Here is an 8,768-nt window from a genome sequence, read left to right on the forward strand (position 1 = left end):
ATAGCACAATAGATCTGGTAAAAGTTCAATAGAAAGGAAAAAAACAACCGTTCTTTTGCATTTTTTTGTACCATCATCTTTGAAATGCAAGAGAAAGGCCATAATGTATTATTCCAGCCCAGGTGCAATTTCTATTTTGGCCACTGGATGGCAGCAGTGTATGTGCAAGGTTTTAGACTGATCCAAAGAACCATTGCATTTCTGTTCAAAATGTTGTATCAGGACTGCCCAAATGTGCAAAATTTGTTATTTAGTAACTCTTCATGTTCAAAATTGTCGACTCTCAAACAATAGCATGGTATTCTTTCACTATAATAGCTACTGTAAATTGGATAGTGCAGTTAGATTAACAATAATTTAAGCTTTCTGCCAATATCAGATATGTCTATGTCCTGGGAAATGTTCTTGATACTTACAACCTCATGCTAAATCGCATTAGCCTACGTTAGCTCAACTGTCCCGTGGAAGAGACAACGAACCCTTTAAACCACATGGGCTAAAACCTGGGGTTGACATGGGTTATCACACATTTGCCCACAGGGGTCCACCAAAAAGCCTAACATAAACCCATATAACCTTATCATCACTTTTGCACCTTTTCACCTACTTACTACTTTTTAGTTACTTTGCAACTACTTAGCATCTTTGCTAATCCTAAACTTAACACTTTTAGCTCACCCTAACTATTTTAGCTAACCCTTCCCCATAACTTTAACCTCTTGGATTTGGATTTCAGAATAATCTTTGATTTACTTTCTGAATAATATGAAATGCTCTGGAACCAGACTGGTTAGCCTGTTACTATTATAAATCAAATGGCAAGGACATTTTGCTAGACTAGCAAGCTATCAATGTGCATAATATCTAACAAGTGGGTGAGGGTATGGGAAAAAAATATGAACTTTGCAATTTTACCCATATTTATCTAGGCAAGTCAGTTAAGAACAAATTCTTATTTTCAATGACGGCCTAGGAACAGTGGGTTAACTGCCTGTTCAGGGGCAGAACGACAGATTTGTACCTTGTCAGCTCGGGATTTGAACTTGCAACGTTCCGGTTACTAATCCAACGCTCTAACCGCTACCCTGCCGCTGACTGAGTGACAGCAAACTTGTCTGCCCCCTGCAAATTGAGGGCACCCAGACACCAGGGCTGCAAACTAGTCTAGAAATTTGCCGTCTTGAGTCCAAAATAGGTGGCCTACGTGATTCGTGTAGATCCGATGAGAAATCACTTAGTTAGTTACAGCATCAGCGCGCACCATGGAAAGACCGCATAGAGTAGAAAGGCAGTTACAGCAGCGCGTTCGCTGAACGATAATGAAGAGGTAACGTTAGGTGAGAAGGTGATGAAGAGTACTTCATGAGCTGTAACTGAAAAACAACTGGCATTTGGAAAATTTGATGTGAGGGAAAATGTGTGGAGGAACAAGTATTAGCATTGTTAAGTATCTTGCTAGCTGGATCGAATTCTCCATTAGCTAGTCAGAGAAATTGAGCAACAATAGTCAACTCATCTGATCAAATAATTGAGTTTATGGTGTGAAAATTTGCTTGCTAATAAAGTCAGACAGCTAACGTTAGCTAGCTAATGTTACAACATCAGATGAGCTAACATTAGTAACCTAACCAATTGGCTATAGTATTAGCTGGTATACAACTCCTTGCTGGTTCAAGTTATAACTCAGTTACTTACTGGACCCTGGCAATCTGTGTGAAATGTTAACTAGCTAACCATTATCTGTAAACTAATGTTTTCCCTCGACAGTATGTGGTTCATTTTCAGAATGAGAGAGTTAGGTGAAAATGAGGCGTTGCTTGTTAAACAAGTGGATTCAGGGATCAAGTGTAGCTGGAGCTGGGCCTGGCTTAAACTGGATGCCACTGTAAAGGGGAAAGGAACACCACACACTTTCCCTGGCACATTGTAGAACAGATGTCCACAGGCAGAAAGTGTATAATGTGCAGTGTAGCCCAAATATATTGTTTTTGCTGTGTTGAATTTGACAGTAACAAGTGTGAGTGAGGGGGGATTGTAATTTTTAAAAACATTTTGGGCCCCCATGTAGGAAAACCACAAGGGCCCCAAAAAGTTGAATCCTCATTATACATGTTGTCCCCATACGTGGTTGCCATAAATTGTGAAGCCCAACATGAACCCAGATAAATCGCAACATGGCAACCATATGTGGGGCCAGTGTGGACACTAAGGACAAAACTGTGTGGGCTCCTTGTGGTTATCTGACATTGGCCCCAAGTGTTAAGCCATTTTGTTTTTATTTTTTTATCTAGGCAAGTCAGTTAAGAACAAATTCTTATTTTCAATGATGGCCTAGGAACAGTGGGTTAACTGCCTGTTCAGGGGCAGAACGACAGATTTGTACCTTGTCAGCTCGGGGATTTGAACTTGCAACCTTCCAGTTACTAGTCCAATACTCTAACCACTAGGCTACCCTGCCGCCCCATGTGGGTTACCACACTTTTAGTACCCGCATGGGACACAGGTGTTTTCCCAAATGGGTGTGAAGTGTGACCTACAGTAAGTAGGCTGTAAAATGTGGTTTTCAATTGGGCTGTCATCCTGGGACCAAAGATAGAGAACTTTCAGTACAGCAGTGATCCCCAATCCTGGCCCCAATGGAGGGCACATTTTAGATTTTGTTCTGGTACACATACCTTATTCAATTCAAAGGCTTGATGAGTTTATTAATTTAAATAATATGTGGGGGTGTTAGGGCAGAAACAAAAAAGTACACTTCTTTGGGTCATAGGACAATGATTGCAGTACAGAGCAAAAAGCATAATGATGCTAATTATACGCAATGATCATTTTGCTAATTTGCATCATCATACCTTTGGCTCTGGACTGAAAGTGCTCCATCTTGAAAACTTGGTTGCTAGCATGCACACTTTTTGGTATTATATTGGTATTGGTTGACTCTTCCCATCCACTCCAATCCGAAATCCAGATCCTTCCCTCTGGCCGCAGGTACAGACAACCTAAGGTAAACAAAATAGGGTCAAGCACTCTTTTATTCTGAATGCAATTTTGTAACTTAACAAAATGTTGAACTAATTGCACATAGCACTATCAAACTGCTCTTACCCTGCCTAGTTGCTTGCAAATATCCTTAGCTTATTATTTTAAATTGTATATGTTTTATGACTGCTGCTAAATGATTTGCCTCTGAGGACATTTTAAGTTTTCTAAATCTGAATACAGTGCATTCGGATAGTCAGTCTACACACAATACCCCATAATGACGAAACAAAAGAAGGTTAAGAAAATATTTTAAAAAATTAAATAACTAAATGGAAATAGAACATTTATTCAGACCCTTTACTTTCTTGAAGCACCTCTGGCAGTGATAACAGCCTCGAGTCTTCTTGGGTATGATGCGACAAGCTTGGCACACCTGTATTTGGGGAGTTTCTCCCATTCTTCTCTGCAGATCCTGTCAAGCTATGTCAGGTTGGATGGGGAGCGTTGCTGCACAGCTATTTTCAGGTCTCTTCATAGATGTTCGATCGGGTTCAAGAGCAGGCTGGCTGGGACACTCAAAGACATTCAGAGAATTGTCCCGAAGCCACAACTGCATTGTCTTGGCTGTGTGCATAGAGTCATTGTCCTGTTGGAAGGTGTACCTTTGCCGCAGTCTAAGGTCCTGAGAGCTCTGGAGCAGGTTTTCATCAATAATCTCGCCGTACTTTGCTCTGTTCATCTTTCCCTCGATCCCAACAAGTCTCTCAGGCCCTGCCGCTGAAAAACATCCCCATAGCATGATGCTGCCACCACCACCATGCTTCACCGTAAGGATGGTGCCAGGTTTCCTCCAGACGTGACACTTGGCATTCTGGCCAAAGAGTTCAATCTCGGTGTCATCAGACCAGAAAATCTTGTTTATCATGGTCTGAGAGTCCTTTAGGTGCCTTTTGGCAAACTCCAAGTGGGCTGTCATGTGACTTTTACTGAGGAGTGGCTTCTGTCTGGCCACTCTACCATAAAGGCCTGATTGTTGTAGTCCTACAAAGATGGTTGTACTTCTGGAAGGTTATTCAACCTTCACAGAGGAACTCTGGAGCTCTATCAGAGTGACCATTCAAGATCCTGTTCACCTTCCTGACCAACGCCCTTCTCCCCCGATTGCTCAGTTTGGCCAGGCGACCAGCTCTAAGAAGATTCTTGGTGGTTAAAACTTCTTCCATTTAAGAATGATGGAGGCCATTGTGTTCTTGGGGACCATCAACGCTGGAGCAATTTTTTGGTATCCTTCCCCAGATCTGTGCTTGACACAATCCTGTCTTGGAGCTCTACGGACAATTCCTTTGACCTCATGGCTAGGTTTTTGCGCTAACACGCATGGTTAACTGTGGGACCTTATTTGGACAGGTGTGTGCCTTTCCAAATCATGTCCAATCAATTGAATTTACCACACAGGATGATCAATGGAAACAGGATGCACCAGCCGATGTGAGTAAGACCTTTAGACAGGTCAACATTCACAAGGCTGCAGGGCCAGATGGATTACCAGGACGTATACAGCGAGCATGCGCTGACCAACTAGTAAGTGTCTTCACTGACATTTTCAATCTCTCCTTGTCCGAGTCTGTAATACCAACATGTTTTATGCAGACCACTATAGTGCCTGTGCCAAAGAACACTAAGGTAATCTGCCTAAATGACCACCGACCTGTAGCACTCACGTCTTTAGCCATGAAGTGCTTTGAAAGGCTGGTCATGGCTCACATCAACACCATCATCCCAGAAACCCTAGACCCATTCCAATATGCATACCACCCTAACAGATCCACAGATGATACAATCTCTATTGTGCGCCAAACTGCCCTTTCCCACCTGGGCAAAAGGACCACCTGTGAGAATGCTATTCATTGACTACAGCTGTGTTCAACACCATGGTGCCCTCAAAGCTCATCCATAAGCTAAGGACCCTGGGACTAAACACCTCCCTCTGCAACTGGATCCTGGACTTCCTGACGGGCCTGGTAAGGGTAGGTAACAACACATCTGCCACGCTGAGCCTCAACACAGGGGCCTCTCAGGGGTGCGTGCTCAGCCCCCTGCTGTACTCCCTGTTCACTCATGAACGGCCAGGCACGACTCCAACACCATCATTACATTTGTGGTAGGCCTGATCACCGACAACAACGAGACAGCCTATAGGGAGGAGGTCAGAGAACTGGCCGTGTGGTGCCAGGACAATTGTCTAAGACTCCAGCCACCCAAGTCATAGATTGTTCTCTCTGCTACCGCATGGCAAGCGGTGCCGGAGCACCCCCCCCACACACTCTCTGTTGTCATCTATGCATAGTCACTTTAATAATTCTACCTACATGTACACACTACCTCAACTAACCGGTGCCCCCGCACATTGACTCTGTACCGGCACCCCCTTGTATATATTGTTATTTTTTACTGCTGCTTTTTAATTGCTTGTTACTTTTCTCTCTTGGCCTTATTTTTTTTTTTAAACTGCACTGTTGGTTAGAGGCTCATAAGTAAGCATTTCACTGTAAGGCAGGGGTGGGAAATTCCAGTCCTCGAGGGCCTGATTGGTATCACAGTTTTGCACCAGCTAACACACCTGACTTCAATAATCACCTAATCATGATCTTCAGTTTAGAATGCAATTTGATTAATCATCTGTTTGCTAGGGATGGAGGAAAAGTGTGATACCAATCAGGCCCACGAGGACTGGAGTTGCCCACCCCTGCAGTAAGGTCCACAGCTGTTTTATTCAGCGCATGTGACTAATAAAATTTGATTTGACAATGATAAAACTACAATGCGACTCTTCTTGAGCTACAGCCCCACATTTGGTTGGTCCGGACAGGACCAAGTAACAATCTGATTCAAAAGTTAAGAAATCAAATTACAGCAGTTGAAGGACAATTTCAGTATTTAGGACCCTAATCTGTATTCATCATATAAATGCCTTTTTTTAAAAAAATATTCATCATTAGGTTGAGTAACTTACCTGAAGCAGCGTTTATCTTCCTGAACATCTTCAGGAAATTTGGTGCAAGTTGGTCACACAAACCAAGGGAAAAAAACAAAAAACACAGCTTTTTCCCCCACTTCTTTGTTAGTTGCACTGGACGCGAGTCGGTTTCTCCACACTGCAGCTTTAGATGAAAATTGGGGTTTATTTGGTTTATTTAGAAGTTTCTTTCTTTGCTTTCTAGTATTCATGAAGGACTTTGGCAACAGTAGAACATTAACTTACAATTAACTATCCCTTTGAGCTGCAGTTGGCAGCTGCAGTTGGCATTCCCCTCCAGTTCATGGTCTTTGAAAGGTCATGTGTGCCATGATCCTCCACACACTCTTTCACATCACAGCCACATTTCAATCCCAAATAGGCCATCTGTAACCACAGAAAAGTGACCATAACATATGGATTTCACCTAATTTTAATAGCCTATTGGCTGCTGAAAAAAAGAGTACGTTTTTTTATCCAATATCAAAAACACTATATTAGTTTTGGATAACTAAGACTCCATACAGATCTGGATATTGGTTATGTCTCAGCTAATACCACTAACTTTTAAAGCATAATTATAATGGCTGACTAGGTCAGGAGATGGAAATGCAAAAAATAACCAACACTTTCTTGCTTTTTGGAGGGAAGAGATAATGTTGCTAAACCTTATAGATTTATACAAAAATACATGTAAAAAGCACCTCCAACCAAGGCTAAAACAAGCAACACTGGGGACACTTCAATTGCCTGTGAGGCATGAAAATATTCAAAAAGTAGCTTGAGATATTTTTTAAATCATAAACAGTGCAGAACACGTTAAATTGTCAAGTAAGAATATCTATTAATATTGAATAATACAAAATATTTTCATTTAATTGATTGTCATGGTTAAGTGATTATATGATCTCTGTACCAGCACTTAACAGTTAACAAGACGTGTTGCCAAGACCCTAGCTCATTGCCAGAAATTCCTAGCTAGCTAACCTAGCCAGGTTACCTTGCCTACACTACATTTTTCACGGTCCAGTTGCAGTTTCATAAAGAAAATATATTTTTGACACCTAAGCTATTGAAAATGTCAGGTAGGGGAAAAATAGGTCACTTACAGATTTCATGAAGTTAGCTAGCTAGCTATTGAATGTAACCAATCTAACATGCTATAGTCGCATGTAGCTAGCTAGCAATGCTGCAAATTGGTAACTGATCCCTGGGGTCTCCACACGAAATAGCAGGGGTCTTGCAGTTTAATTGGTTGTTCATATCATATGACTAAAGGTTGGCACAAAGAGTTGGAGGTATTTACTTTGAATAATCTAACAGACTAAAACATTTGGTACACTCCAAAAAAATAATAGTTTTAAATATTGAAAGTTCTTTGCTTTAAAGATAGTTAAACCCTATTTGATGTTTTTAAAATGTATATTAAAGCCATGCTTAAGGTTATGAATGGAACCTGTATGGCTATATAAAGAACTCTTTGCTTAGGTTCTACAGAACCATTAAACCATTAAATAGGTTAGACTTCGTATAGCAGCAAAAAAGGGGGTTAATTGCAATCCATTGTCAGTCAAGTACGTTTATTATCAAATGCAAGTGTAACGGCTTTTATATATCTCATCGACAAAGAACACAGTGCGGTTTATTCTGCAAATAACATACACAACACTGTGTAAACTTCATTACAATTACAAACACACCAAGCAATCTCCATAAAAGTTGAACAACTCTGGCTGCAACTCTAATACTTTTTGAAAAGTGAAATGTCTATTTATAAACATACATTTGATACATTATTGCATTTATAACATGGCTACGTCTGACAGCCACAACAAATCATCAACAAATCATGGGCTAAACATGTACAGTAACATATCATTATTACATATAATTTGGGAGCACGTACCTGCGAATACATACACAACACTGTGTGAACTTCAGCACAACTGTAAACCCACCATGCAATCTGAGTGCCGTGAAACATAAAATAAAAATACTTACACTTCACGAGAAGACTAGCCTCATTAGCAAAGTACAAGGCGAACGTTAGCTACCCTTCAGCGTAACGCAACGTGACAGTTTTGTAAATGTCCATAAAATTATAAATACAAGACACAACCCTGCAACACTATCACATAACGTGTCAACATCGATAATGCTTATGAAACAATACGGGTTACAGCCTAACATGCATTAGATCTAATTTTAAAAGTGAAAACACTGGGTGCAGCATGGATCACGATACATACCTCCATCAAAGTTTAACAATTCTTTGGCTGAATACCGCGTGATCATGCGCACACATATAGATACACACGGCGATGCAGTTACTCAACCAATACAGCAGGTGGCTCCACAACTACTGCTAAATTATGACAAAACTCTACAACTAGGATGTCTATTTCAACCCTGTTACACAAGGACTAGAGTAGTACCTTACAATGAAATGCTTTCTTGCATGTAGGCCAACAACAGCAAGTACAAAATACAATAGCAAGTACAAAATTGGTAGGCCGTTATTGTAAATAAGAATGTGTTCTTAACTGACGTGCCTAGTTAAATAAAGATGAAATAATACACAATCTAAAAGGTGAATAACAATTGATCAAAGGGTACAGAGAATGTGCAAACAGGCAGTTAAAATACATTTAGTATTACATTTAGTATAAAATTGATATGTACATATGAGAGGGATAAATTGTCTAGTGCATATTTAATTTAAAAAAGAATATGAAATGTATGTTATTATAAATCAAGCCGTTTGCATACC

The 8,768-nt window shown here is 40.6% G+C and overlaps 1 long non-coding RNA gene across 2 annotated transcripts; it reads right to left on the reverse strand.

The window, feature by feature from the left end:
* Positions 1 to 374: 374 nt before the first annotated feature.
* LOC112223311 lies at positions 375 to 8,264 on the reverse strand. Of its 2 annotated transcripts, none has more exons than XR_002949274.2 (4): positions 7,905 to 8,264; positions 6,245 to 6,385; positions 5,996 to 6,143; positions 375 to 2,999 (listed from the first exon to the last, which is right to left on the reverse strand). It is a non-coding gene; the product is annotated as an uncharacterized LOC112223311 (long non-coding RNA). The 2 variants fall into 2 exon arrangements; XR_002949273.2 differs by lacking the exon at positions 7,905 to 8,264 and adding an exon at positions 7,108 to 7,222.
* Between the last annotated feature and the right edge of the window lie 504 nt (positions 8,265 to 8,768).

This window comes from Oncorhynchus tshawytscha, linkage group LG24, assembly GCF_018296145.1.
Source record: "Oncorhynchus tshawytscha isolate Ot180627B linkage group LG24, Otsh_v2.0, whole genome shotgun sequence".
Lineage (NCBI taxonomy): Eukaryota > Metazoa > Chordata > Actinopteri > Salmoniformes > Salmonidae > Oncorhynchus > Oncorhynchus tshawytscha.